The sequence below is a fragment of the Lissotriton vulgaris genome, chromosome 10 (assembly GCF_964263255.1).
Source record: "Lissotriton vulgaris chromosome 10, aLisVul1.2, whole genome shotgun sequence".
NCBI classification, from domain to species: domain Eukaryota; kingdom Metazoa; phylum Chordata; class Amphibia; order Caudata; family Salamandridae; genus Lissotriton; species Lissotriton vulgaris.
The window spans coordinates 964004917-964018128 of record NC_141698.1 but is presented as its reverse complement, the minus strand read 5'-3'; positions in this window follow the sequence as shown (position 1 = coordinate 964018128).

The following is a 13212-nucleotide window of genomic DNA, read 5'->3' as shown; positions in this document are numbered from 1 at the left end:
GGGGAAAGATGAAAACTGCTCAAGCGCGTGCTTGGAGTGTTAGAGGAGGCCGCAAAAACATATGATTAATGCAGAAAAAAACAGACAGAAAAGGCAGAAAAGGTCTGTCTTTTTAGAATTAACATGGCATATTAGAAATGTAGAAAGGAGAAATTGTGATCTGTCCTTCGCAAGTTCCTGATGATGGCCAAGGTTGCGCAGAGGAAAATAAGAGAAATGAATGGAATGTCCTTGCCGAGCGAAGCATTAGGACATTTGTACTACAAATTGTTACATAAGTGAGATGGAAAAGCATACATACAGGTCGTTTGATATTAGAGTCTCCTGTGTTGGAAGCTGATTGCAATGTGCGAAGTTAAAACAATGGGATATTTGAAAACCTAGGCACGTTGAGAGTGGTACAATTAAGCATCCCTTTTTTGGGTCAATGAAATTGAATAAATCCATGTGAAATAACACAATGTGGGTTTGGACCTGTAGTGAATCTAGGGTATAACTATTAGTAGTAAGAGGGAGGGGGTTAGAGCGCATTTTTCCTTACTTTACGAGAAGAGCGAGGTGTGTTGCTGTTTCATAATTCTATGGGCTGGCTTTTGTTCTGCTGATCCTGACTCTTTGACGTTGCTCCTCAACTCTTCTTGAGGTGCCCAGCTTACTCTCATGGCCAGAGGGTAGCTTTCCAGATTTCTAAAACCTTGTATGATTCGTTAGTATGATATTCTGAATTTGCATAAATCTATTTGCAAATGTCTTTATCCTGTTTTCTCTACAGATAGCATGAGTTCCCAGAGATAATGGGAAAAGCTACAGCACGGGACCTCAAGCGCTGTCACTGAACAGAGACATTTTATTCTACAAACTTGTACTGTCCCATAGACGGGGTTTGGGCTCACAAGAAGCACTTACTTTGATGCTATGAGAAGACTACAGTGCTCTCTTAACACTGTTATGCCACAGGTCACTTGTAATACTCATATTACAAGTAAATGAGTGCATCATTTTCTATTATAGGTGTGTTCTGTCAGAAAAAAATAAATCAATAAAATGCAAAGCGTTATAGGTGGCTATCAGTGTGTGTGAGTGTGTGGGGTGTGTGTATAAGACATTGGGCTATTGGTTGAGAGAGGTGGAAGCCCCCTTCAGGCAATAACCACAATCCTTGTCAGGGTAACCCCCGGAAGTCACAAAATTAACCTGTACTTAACCCTCTGGTTGCTTAGCACAATAGCAGTCAGACTTAACTTAGCATCTGATGGCTTAGTGGACTAAATGTGTCCACTGTAGGGGCCTGTTTTCAACCTCATGGTCACAGGATCAAATCCCAGTGGGTCCTCTAAGCCTTTCATCCTTCTGAGGTAGATAAAATGAGTGCCATTGAGTTGGGTAACAATAAACATCTGTTATTCAGCTCCAAGATGCCCTTGGGTGAATGTGAGCTTTACAAATACACATGTTGTGTTATTTGTAAAATATTTATGCATGACATAAACAGTAACCATGTAAAATCACAACATAAGAAAAATCCCGCACCAATTTCGATAAATAGAGTATACATTTTAATAGATTTTTTGACACCAAAACAACAAAAATCTAATCATTAGAACTGGATGTATGAATTTGTAACGATTTTAGCAAAAAAGAGCCAATCACAGACATCTAGTCACTCAAGACTGAGTCCAAGTCAAAAAATATGGCTTACTGCAATTGAGCATGGTTCTGATAGCAGATGTAGATTGGGCCCAGTAAGCGCTAACTTTTGGACATAGTAGAATTTTCAAGAAAAATATTCTGAGAAGTTCTGTGGGGCAAGGCTGCAGGCAGTGTCAGAGGAGGGAGCCTCGTCATTGGGGAGCCTCTGGCCAGAGCTGCTATGAAGATTTCTAAATAGAGACCTGGTCACTTTTTACGGAAGTTGGAAATCTCCAGAGGGTTGGGGCAGGTTGGATACCCCTTAGGTGAAGGACCGCTGAACAAGATTTGGTGCTGTGGGGAAGAAGAACTAGGTGGGAACAACTGCAAAGTCAGGCTTACCCGTGATGCACCTTGGGCAAGTTAGTCCTGGCCTTCTCTTGGTTCTAAGAGCAGTTTTTAGCCAAAAGTCAAAAGGGTTGGGTTTTAGCTTTCTGGGCACCTTTCGCACCACAAAAAAAGGGATCAGGACTGGCGGTACTCCATTTGGGGATATAGGGTTCACTAAGGCTGGGTCCAGGTGTGGGATCAAGATGGTAGGAGCCTTTTATGTCCCTGTGGTTCTGAACAGGAGGCCAGAAAACTAGCCCTTGGAATCGACATGGTAGTCCTGGGTTCAAGTGAAGATGCAGGTCTCAAGCAGCAGGGCTTACTTCTGAGTTTTCCAGCCAGGCTCCAGGCAGCAAAGCAGTCCTTCCAGGTACAGCAAAGAAGTCTTGCAGGATGCACAGCAATTCACAACAACAAGCAGTCACCTGAGAGTCCTTTTACAGGCCCAGAACGTGAATTGAAGAGTTGGTCAGAGAAGCCTATTTTTACACCTGGTGTTATCTTTGAAGATGAGAGGAGTTTCTATAGGTTTCTCTTTAAAATGCTTGGAATCTCCTGACGTCACTGTCCGGCTCCAAGCTGGCTGTGGAGGTGATAAGTAATTTGTGTGAAGGCAGAGCACGGCTTATTTAGTTGCAAGTGGGGTAGTGCCCAACTCCACCTGCTCCCATCCTGCCAGCAGATGGTCCATTCAGGCACATCTAATCCCTCTATTGTGTGACTGCCTGGGAGGAATTCACAAAGTCTAACTCTCAGTTACACCCAGTAATGTGACTCAGGAGAGGCAGCAGGCACCAAGTGGCTAAGGGAAGAACAATGCCAGTTTTCCAAAAGGGGCATTTTCAAAATTATAATTTAAAATCTGACTATAATAGCAAAGATGATTTTTCACTACATTTTTATAGATACCAAACAAAAGCAGTTTATCTGGTCCCAATCAGAAGTTAGAACTTATTAAATGTAATAAGACAGCCCGATATTATCTTATGGGACAGGTCGACCTCAAAGAGGTAAAAAACAAATTTAGATTTCTCACTACCAGGGCATGTGAAACTTAAAAGTGCATGTCCAACCTTTTAATTTCAATGCACCCTGCCCTATTGGCTATCTAGGGCTTACCTTAGGTATAAAATGGGAGTTTAAGACTTGGCAAAGGTGTTCTGTTGCCAAGTCGAATGGGCAGTTTAAAACTGCATTCAGTCTGCAATATCAGGCCTGGGGTGTGTTTTAAAGAGCTATGTAAGTGGGAGGCACATTAAGTGCAGCAGGCCCACTAGTCTACAAGCAATAGAGGAAGGATATATACTACTCTAAGAGAGACATGTAAGTACATTGAATATGCCCATCAGGTGTAAACCAATTTAAGCTTATTTTCGAGAGTGTGCGTAAGCACTTTAGCACTGGTCAGCAGCGGTAAAGTACACAGAGTCATAAGGCCAACAAAATTAATGTCAGCAGACAAATGGATGTAAGTAGGCAAAATATTTGGGGGAAGACCAATCCAAGGCTGACAGGTCTAACAATTTGTTTTCACTTTCGCAGCTCCATCTCTTGTGAATCTTGTTTACATCTGCTCCCATCAATTCTTAAAAGACATCAACCTTGTTGAATGGGGAACATTGCAGGCAAACTTACTCTTTGGTTTCAAGTTACTGGGAAATGGATAGCCTTTGTCAAATCTCATTCTCTCCACAAAGCGTCTTACATCCTCTGTGTCACCTCTAACACACCCTATGTATATTCATTGGATTTGAAGTCATCCAGCTCTACTAATTCAGGTATTTTCTAACTTGAAGGAGGAATGTGGCCTCAAATGATCTGTATGATTTAAATCTCCAGATTGGTTTCAAAATATTTTTCAATTTCAATTTCCTTGTGAACTTTTACTGCTCAATCCCAGAGCTAACACGTTGGGGTTTGCAGAGGGCAGAAACTTAAGCCATTATAATTTGTATGATTAAACGGTTAAATAATAATCATCAATGGCTTGTCTTGTACTGTAATCTCAATTTTTCCTGAATATGCCCACTTTTTCATGTCCCCCCTCCTCATCCTGCATTTCTTCTTCCTCGATTTCCACATTTTTCATGTGATTCTTTTCTCATATACATATTTTTCAACTACATGTACTCTAAAAAAGTTAACTTTACCTGAGGGCCCTAATCCACTGAGGAGCCTGTATGTGCATCACTATTGCTTGGAATGGTGCTTAATTTTTATCATTCATTTCCCTCACTCTCAGTGGTTCATATTTCCTAGAGAGAAATATTGATACTGATATTGGTAATCTAACCTTTTGCTTTAAATTTCTGTGTTTACTTATTTTTTTCTCACCTCCTTAGGCTTTTCCCTAGTTTTCTCAACTTTCTCCAAGAGATTTTGCACTTATTCAACTTCTTTGAAATCTTCATTCTCTTTCGTGAGGTCCTCTATTTTTTCAACTGTATGTCCATTTTTACATTTAGCATGCTTAATCAACATTTCATCAAGTTAACGGATCATCCTTCTGTGTGCCTTCTCCATCCTCTAATAGATGTGTAGCCACGTCATTAAACATGGGGATCAGCATAGTTCCCAATCCCCTGGGTACTCGTCAACATTCAATGTATTTCCTTAACAAGTCATCTCTCACCGTCCTTTGGATTCATGTATCCTAGTTTTTTCCAGTTCTTGTATTAAGTAGATCAGTACTCTTTCTTGCTGTTCTGCTTTTATTGAAACTTTTAACTGGCCTGTGGTGCTAAATGCTCTTAGTGCTTCCAACTATCTTTTGATGTGCCTGTCTGTTATTTGACTGGATTGAACATCACTTCAACGCTGTGTTATTCTCAATGTACCAATTATATTTTGGTTGTATTTCTCATATATTATTCAATGCATCATCTTCAATTTCCTACAGATTCCCTGATCCCAATCACAACAATTCAATTCATTCTCCCTAAGATTCATCAGTGTAGCCATCCATACACTTTGTGAAGCAGACTATTCTGGGTCATTTAATGTACTTAGGAGCGTAGCCAGAGGATCTGAGCCAGCAGGCTCCCTCCAAAGCCCTCTGGAAGTGGCACTCAACCTGCTCAGCTCATCATTAACTGCGATTTCTGTTCTTCTATCCTTCCTTTTCCCATCACCAGGGAGCCACTGCCTCGATCCACTACTCCTACTGTATCCTGGTGTTTTACCATGGTGGTTATGCATTTCACATAAACATCTTTTAGGTAATCAATTCAGACAGAAACTGCAGCTGCACTCCAGGGATTAGTAAAATCACTGATATTTATTATATATGTAAGAAGTAATGCTGGATTTTACTATTCTAATTCCAATTAAAGTATGTTGCATGTATTTGACGTGGGGTAAAATGACTATTCTTGCTCCTTCCGTTTTTTCAGTGAATTTCTAAGGCTTTTTTATGTTAAGTAGGATTTTCTTACAAGGTGTAATTTGGCTACCCCGCGCACGGCTTTCAGCAGCAGGTCATGGCCTACCCACCCGACTTATTTTAATTGTTTTGTCCAGGGATGGACTGGGAACCTAACCGGCCCTGGCAAACTGCTCGGCTCTCTGGGGGGAGTGTGGGGTGGCGGACCACTGGGGAAATGCCCTGTGCCCACTACGGCCAGTCCAGCTCTGATGCTGGCTCCCACACAAAACACACAGGATCGTAGCATCCCAATTTCTTTTTTATTTGGCCTCAGGAGGTTATTTTAATCTTATTTTTTCATTTTAAGGACACATGAAATCAATACTCCAGCCCTGCAATGGTAGCCACAACATTTCTATTCACGTTGTTGTTAGCCAGTCAGATCGCATGCTCCAATGGGACTCGTGGAAGCAAGGAGGCCAACGGGAAAAAGAATCCCCTGGAAATCAGATTGCTCTATTATTTGCAATTAGGCACCTGAAGGAGTCCTGCATACCTAGCCATCCAAATATCTATTCATTTTGAACTTTATTTCTCAAAAACTATTGAAAGGATTTAAATCAAGTCACAAAAAGCACGCTTTTTTGGGTAAAGAATATAGGGGCATATTACCAAGCAATAGCGATAATTATCGCTATTGCTTGTTTAGAGACAAAAATTTACCGCTGAGCTGCGGCGATTTTTATAGCAGATAAACCTTGGTATTACCAAGGTTTATCGCAAATGCGATAAAAATCAGACGCAATGCATGAATATCGATGAAAAGTCAGCGATATTCATGCATTATCGAGCTAATGCTCTTAGCCATGTTATCCACCTCCCATTGGATAACATGGCTAAGAACTGCTCAGGGCAGGTGTTAACTTTTGGAGATATTCGCGCTTAGCGCGAATATCTCCAAAAGTTGGTAATAGGAGATAGCGATGTTAGCGACTGTTTCCAGTCGCTAACATCTTGGCACGCCCACTTTGCATGTCATTAGTGATAAATATCACTGACATGCAAAGTGGGGCCCAAGATGGTCGCTATCTCCTACTAGCTGTCGCTAACTGGTGTTAGCGACAGCTAGGTAATAGGGAGATATTTTTATCTCTGCTTTCTTGGCTTTTAAAGCCAAAAAAGCGGAGATAAACCCCCTTGATAATATGCCCCATAGATTTTTGCCAAATTTGGTGTAAGTCCGTCCAGATTGCATGGGACATTTTGTTTAGGGATTATCCCTTTTTCTCGCCCCTGCTTGATGCGACTGACCTTTTTTTGGAAAGTGTTGTTAAGATTCATCAAATGGCATCAAAGTGATTTGCAAACCAACCTGTGGCCAACCCAACCGGAGTCAGCCAACCACATGCTGCGCATGGCCTTTGGGCATGCATGGAGAGAGGTTGGGCATAGGGCCTGGCCTATGACCAGGCCCAGTTACAAACCCTCCCAGAGGGAGATAACCCAACACTGCCACAGGCATGTGGATCCTGTCTGGTCCAGGAGCCACCCACTGGTGGGCATTCCTTGGGGGTGGCCAATGTGGCCTTGGGGGCAGTTCTGGTTTCCCCAGAGCAGTAGCTGCCAAGTGAGGTATGCAGCAAAACCAAAGCACATAGGCAGGACTTCATCTGCTTTATGTCTCTGGTCTCCCTGGAATGGGGTTGGGAAGTGTCCCACAGGAAAGTCTTTGCCAGTCTCCTGATGTCCATTCATTTCATCCTGGGAAACAAACTACCATCAGTCATAGATGAGCTGGGTGAAGATGCTGTAGGCACTGGTTTCTGGTGGTACTGCTTCCAAACAAAGGGTATGGACACACTGATGGATAACAACTGTAGGAAGATATCCACAATGGGGTGACCAGTCGTTCATGGGTTATCCACTGAGAGAGAAGAGCACTCTCAGACTGACCCTGGTGAGGGTACTTCTGACCTGGACGTGCTGCCTGTGCGGTTAAGGGCCAGTTCAGCACAATGTTATAGACCCTAGGCATGAGAGGACAGTTTCAAGATACCACCCCTACGTGGGCAGGGTGGAGAGTGGAAGTGGGGTGCCTATCTCAGGGGTTGTTGCCCTCCACTCCGAAAAACTAAAAAGACCTCAGGAGGCAATGGAGGACTCCTTGTCAGTCCCAAGACAGGAGGTGAGGCCTGCCAATGTCCTCAAGCTGGAACATCCATCTAACAATGGATGGCCAGGCACGTGACTCTTGGTCCTGGTGGCTCTGAGAGGCCTCTGTTGCTTGTTTTCCTTATGGGTAGAGTGTTCTCTAGGTGGGGGAATGGAGGCCTGACTTAGGGTGTGCCACATCATCCTGTTGACCATGGTGTTACTGTAATGCACCTATGGGAAAGCTAAGGTTTGATGCCTCACAGATGGGGGTTGTAGATAAGGAAAAGGGTTATCTTTGGGCCAGCTCAGTGGTGCAGGAAGATGGTGGCAGAGAGATGAAGAACATTTAACTGTGTCTGCAGAAGAGGTAAACTGTCGCTATTCTATCGTCTGAGCAAGGAATCCTATTAAGGTATTGATTATCCATACCTCATTTTTGGCTGAGGAGCATGTGTTTCAAATGTTCCCCCCTTTGCAGGGTCAGCCTGGATTTGTTGACTTTTTATTGAACCCTATTTGTGTTGGCTGTACAATTCTGTACGCTTTACCCATGCAAACTAGGGGCAATTTGCTTGTACTGCTCTCTTTAAACATAGTTACATCGGTATACCCCTGATTGGCGCATTCATTTACATATAGGTTCCAGTATTTAGTACTACATGTATCCAGGGATTTTAAAGTAAATGCTAACAGTGGACTTCAGCAGTCACTGTGCCACACACTAAACAACTCTGTAAAGCATGTCTCTAGAACTGCCCCCAGCCTATGTGTGCAGTTTTAAATGGCCATTTCTCCGAAGACTGGGGTTGTTGTTGAAGCTGCAGCCGTCAATGTCTGGGCGCTGACCAGCCTCAAACTTGCTAGTTTGCCCTGTTGAAGGAGATTCAACTTCCAGAAGAGTCCCTAAATCCAAATGTAGAGGGCTTCATCTGGACTGATGCCGAGCAGCATCCCATTGATGACAAGACCTTCCCATGCACAGACTTTGGACTTTCCCACTCTGAGCTTTTCCTCCGCTTTCTTTGCCGACTGCACCAATAAACTGCTCTTCACCAACTTGCCACCTCCAGATCGAGCCTGCTCCATAGACTTTTCAAGGACCCCTATTTCGCCTGGTGTGCTGATAATTACAATCGTTGAATACACCCATGAAGACAGTAGAAAATATTTCAAAATATTGTATCATCAATACACATAAAGAGTAGGAAAAACATTAAAATAGTGGGTATGGTAAATCACCATCAGTGCCATGTAAAGCGAACAGAGTAAAAGTTTGTAATAAAAAATATGCAATTTCCTGTGGTGCAAGATGAAAAAATTCAGGCTGGCATGAGCCAGATATAAGTTCTTTTGACTCCTAGCTTATATAAAAAAAAAGAAAAAACTTTTGTGATGATTATGTTCAGTGTATTTTATTGTGACGAAAACCCTAGAACAGATGTGAAATATTAACATCTTTTTGTGACATTTGTAATAAAGCGTGAAAGATTGAGAGAGCATATTTGAACCAATTGCTGTTGAATGGTTGCACAGATTGATGCTGTGATAGTCCGGAGTGATGTTGTGGTGGCGACGAGTGATGCTGTGGTGTTCAGTGATGCTGTGGTAGCGCATAGTGATTTTGTGGTGCCCCTGAGTGATGCTGTGGTGGTGCTGAGTGGTGCTGTGGTGGTGCTGAGTGATGCTGTGGTGGTGCTGAGTGATTCTGTGGTGGTGCTGAGTGGTGCTGTGGTGGTGCTGAGTGATGCTGTGGTGGTACTGAGTGGTGCTGTGGTGGTGCTGAGTGGTGCTGTGGTGGTGCTGAGGGATGCTATGGTGGTGCTGAGTGGTGTTGTGGTGGTGCTGAGTGATAATGTGGTGGTGCTGAGTGGTGCTGTGGTAGTGCTGAGTGGTGCTGTGGTGGTGCTGAGTGGTAATGTGGTAGTGCTGAGTGATAATGTGGTAGTGCTGAGTGATAATGTGGTGGTGCTGAGTGATGCTGTGGTGGTGCTGAGTGTTGCAGTGGTGGTACTGAGTGGTGCTGTGGTGGTGCTGAGTGGTGCTCTGGTGGTGCTGAGTGATGCTGTAGTGGTGCTGTCGTGGTGCTGAGTGATAATGTGGTGGTGCTGAGTGATAATGTGGTTGTGCTGAGTGGTGCTGTGGTGGTGCTGAGTGGTGCTGTGGTGGTGCTGAGGGATGCTATGGTGGTGCTGAGTGGTGTTGTGGTGGTGCTGAGTGATAATGTGGTGGTGCTGAGTGATAATGTGGTGGTGCTGAGTGGTGCTGTGGTGGTGAAGTGGTACTGTGGTGGTGCTGAGTGATGCTGTGGTGGCGCTAGGTGATAATGTGGTGGTGCTGAGTGATATTGTGGTGGTGCTGAGTGGTGGTGTTGTGGTGGTGCTGAGTGGTGCTGTGGTGGTGCTGAAAGATGCTGTGGTGATGCTGAGTGGTGATGTGGTGGTGCCAAGTGATAATGTGGTAGTGCTGAGTGATAATGTGGTGGTGCTGAGTGATGCTGTGGTGGTGCTGACTGTTGCTGTGGTGGTACTGAGTGGTGCTGTGCTGGTGCTGAGTGATAATGTGGTGGTGCTGAGTGATGCTGTGGTGGTGCTGAGTGGTGCTGTGGTGGTGCTGAGTGGTGCTGTGGTGGTGGTGGTGAGTGGTGCTGTGGTGGTGCTGAGTGATAATGTGGTGGTGCTGAGTGAAAATGTGGTGGTTCTGAGTGGTGCTGTGGTGGTGCTGAGTGATCCTGTGTTGGTGCTGAGTGTTGCTATGGTGGTGCTGAGTGGTGCTGTGGTGGTGCTGAGTGATGCTGTGGTGGTGCTGAGTGGTAATGTGGTGGTGCTGAGTGATTATGTGGCGGTGCTGTGGTGGTGCTGAGTGGTGCTGTGGTGGTTCTGAGTGGTGCTGTGGTGGTGCTGTGCTGGTGCTGAGTGATAATGTGGTGATGCTGAATGATGCTGTGGTGGTGCTGAGTGGTGCTGTGGTGGTGCTGAGTGGTGCTGTGGTGGTTCTGGGTGGTGCTGTGGTGGTGCTGAGTGATGCTGGGGTGGTGCTGAGTGATGCTGTGATGGTGCTGAGTGGTGCTGCCAGACATGAAAAGCTGATAAAGAAGCGAGAAGGCTTGATACTTGGGCCTCCTGCACATCATTACCTTTGAGTGGGTTGCATCACACCAGCTCCGTAGCAGACGGCACACATTCCAGTGCCCTGGTAGCAGGTGGGGGTGGGAGGCTGGGAGCTATGCATGAAGTTACTAGGATGTGTACGCCGACTTACAAACCACCGACTACTGTTTAACCAAGGCTCGGGATGAACAGAATGTGGGCAGGGACGAGAATTCAGTGCGCAGGTGAACACATATACGAGACAGATCTATCAAAGCTCGAATAAGGCCATGTGAAACTCGATGCTTTGCAGTGCTAAGTTCTAAACTAGCCTGGACAGCTCAGCTTTCTGCAGTACACTTTAGAACGAGGCATCACATGCGTGCCAGAAACCGACATCTGCTGGTCACAAGTTTAAATCTTCCTAGCCTTTTGGGCAACAAGCGGAAGACCTTTAAACTGAATAATAAACTGCTTAAGACCGGTATGAAACACTATATAATGGAAAGTCATTTAGATGGGACGCTGAAATTGCTGAACCATGCACTCCGACTTGTGGCAGAAAGAACAGTAAATGCTAAAAGACTGCCTTTTAGGTCTCAGGAAAAAAGGCCGATTTCCGTTTCTCCTGACTTGGCAATGAATTTTGAGAGCATGGATAAGAAATAAATGCCGGAAGATAATTAGAAACAAGCCATGTATCACGACTTTAGCACACCCGTTTACCGTACCCCATGGCATGGGTAAAGCTAGGGCCGTTCAGTCCCCGTTCACAGAGCAGGCGCCGGACCTGAATGAAATAACTGAGATGAATTAGAGGGCTCGAAGAAATGTCATGTGTTTGGAGTCACTCAGCCATTAAACCTCATGACTCACCAGCGCAGGCATGCTGTAATGCTCCATGCAGCCAGTCTGCAGTGCCGCTGCTATATTTTTAGGGCACCTCCCTGGTGGCAGGATAGTAAAGACAGTTTCCATTCACAGATTGGTTTAGATCTCGACTGCAGCTTCCCTGTAAAGCTGTGGAACACAAGAGGCAGACAGGCTTGATACGAAACGAGAAACCCGACATTCAAATTGAGCAGACGAGTGGTTGCACCCACCAAGGTAGATTATTGCTGACTTAGTTAACGTTTTTGTTACAGAACAGCACCATGAATAAACACAAATCATGTTAGCTTTGTGGGTGTGGTGTGGTTCTGATATATCGGGAGAGAGGGGAGGGGAGCAGAAAAGCACGAGGGTAGAAGAAAAGCACGAGAGGAAGAGATTCACAGATTGGTTTACATCTCGATTGTAGCTTCCCTATAAAGCTGCGGAACACAAGAGGCAGACAGGCTTGATACGAAACGAGAAACCCGACATTCAAATTGAGCATACAGGTGGTTGCACACACCAAGGTAGATTATTGCTGACTTAGTTAACGCTTTTGTTGCAGAACAGCACCATGAATAAACACAAATCATGTTAGCTTTTTGGGTCTGGTGTGGTTCTGATATATCGGGAGAGAGGGGAGGGGAGTAGAAAAGCACGAGGGGAGAAGAAAAGCGCGAGAGGAAGAGATTCACAGATTGGTTTAGATCTAGACTCTAGCTTCCCTGTAAAGCTGCGGAACACAAGAGGCAGACAGGCTTGATACGAAACGAGAAACCCGACATTCAAATTGAGCAGATGGGTCCTTTGAAGTGTGAAGCAGGGGGTGGGGGAGCAGATCCCTTTGAAGCACGGCCTCGCAGCCGTGAAAGTGAAACAGCAGGGATGTAATTAGGGGGAGGATAAGTGAGGCCGAGCGCACGCTGGGGTGAATGCCTGAGGCCGAGCGCACGCTGGGAAAGCTTCAGATGCCTGTGGGTGGGAGGCTGATGGGTTTGATGTGGACGTGCGTTCTGCACGAGTGCACCACATGAACTGAACGAAAACCGCTCTTGTTTCAGAGCTTGGTTTGCCCTCTATACTCTCGTCTATTTAACCCTTACGGGATAGAATAGTCGAGACCTAACAAAGCAGGAAGAGGTTCCGTTATAAGGGTCAAATCCCTCTTCTCAGTTCATGTGCTACCCTGTTCATTCATGGATCTTCTCAGGACATGGTCCTATCAAAAGAAGTTGTTGAGTTACTACATTGCCCACTAAATGGAATTTGAGAAATTACCCTTGTGCTTAAACAGATTTTTTTAACTTTATATCGGGAACTTGAGGTACATTTTAAGACTGAAAGAATTTTGAGTGATTTAAAAATTAATGATTTACTTGTATAGTTAGTAAGTAAAGAACGTCTTTTAGTAAAAACTAGCAGCCCGCCCCAGCGTTGCCTGGGGTAGAAGGGGGCTACATTTCAGGTTTGTGTGCTCTCCCGCCCAGGCCCCCGCCCGCCACGACATTGTCTGTGTCCCAGACAATGTTGTGGCGGGCAGGGGCTGGGGCGGGAGAGCACGCAAACCTGAAATTCTGGCTTCCCCTACCCCCGCCTGCCCTGACATTCCCCAGCAGCCCGTGCCCCGCCCCCCTGCCCCGACCCTGGCTGCCCCGGATTCTTACCTTGCCTCTGCTGCTCACACCGCTGGTCCATATTTCTCCACTCACACCGCCG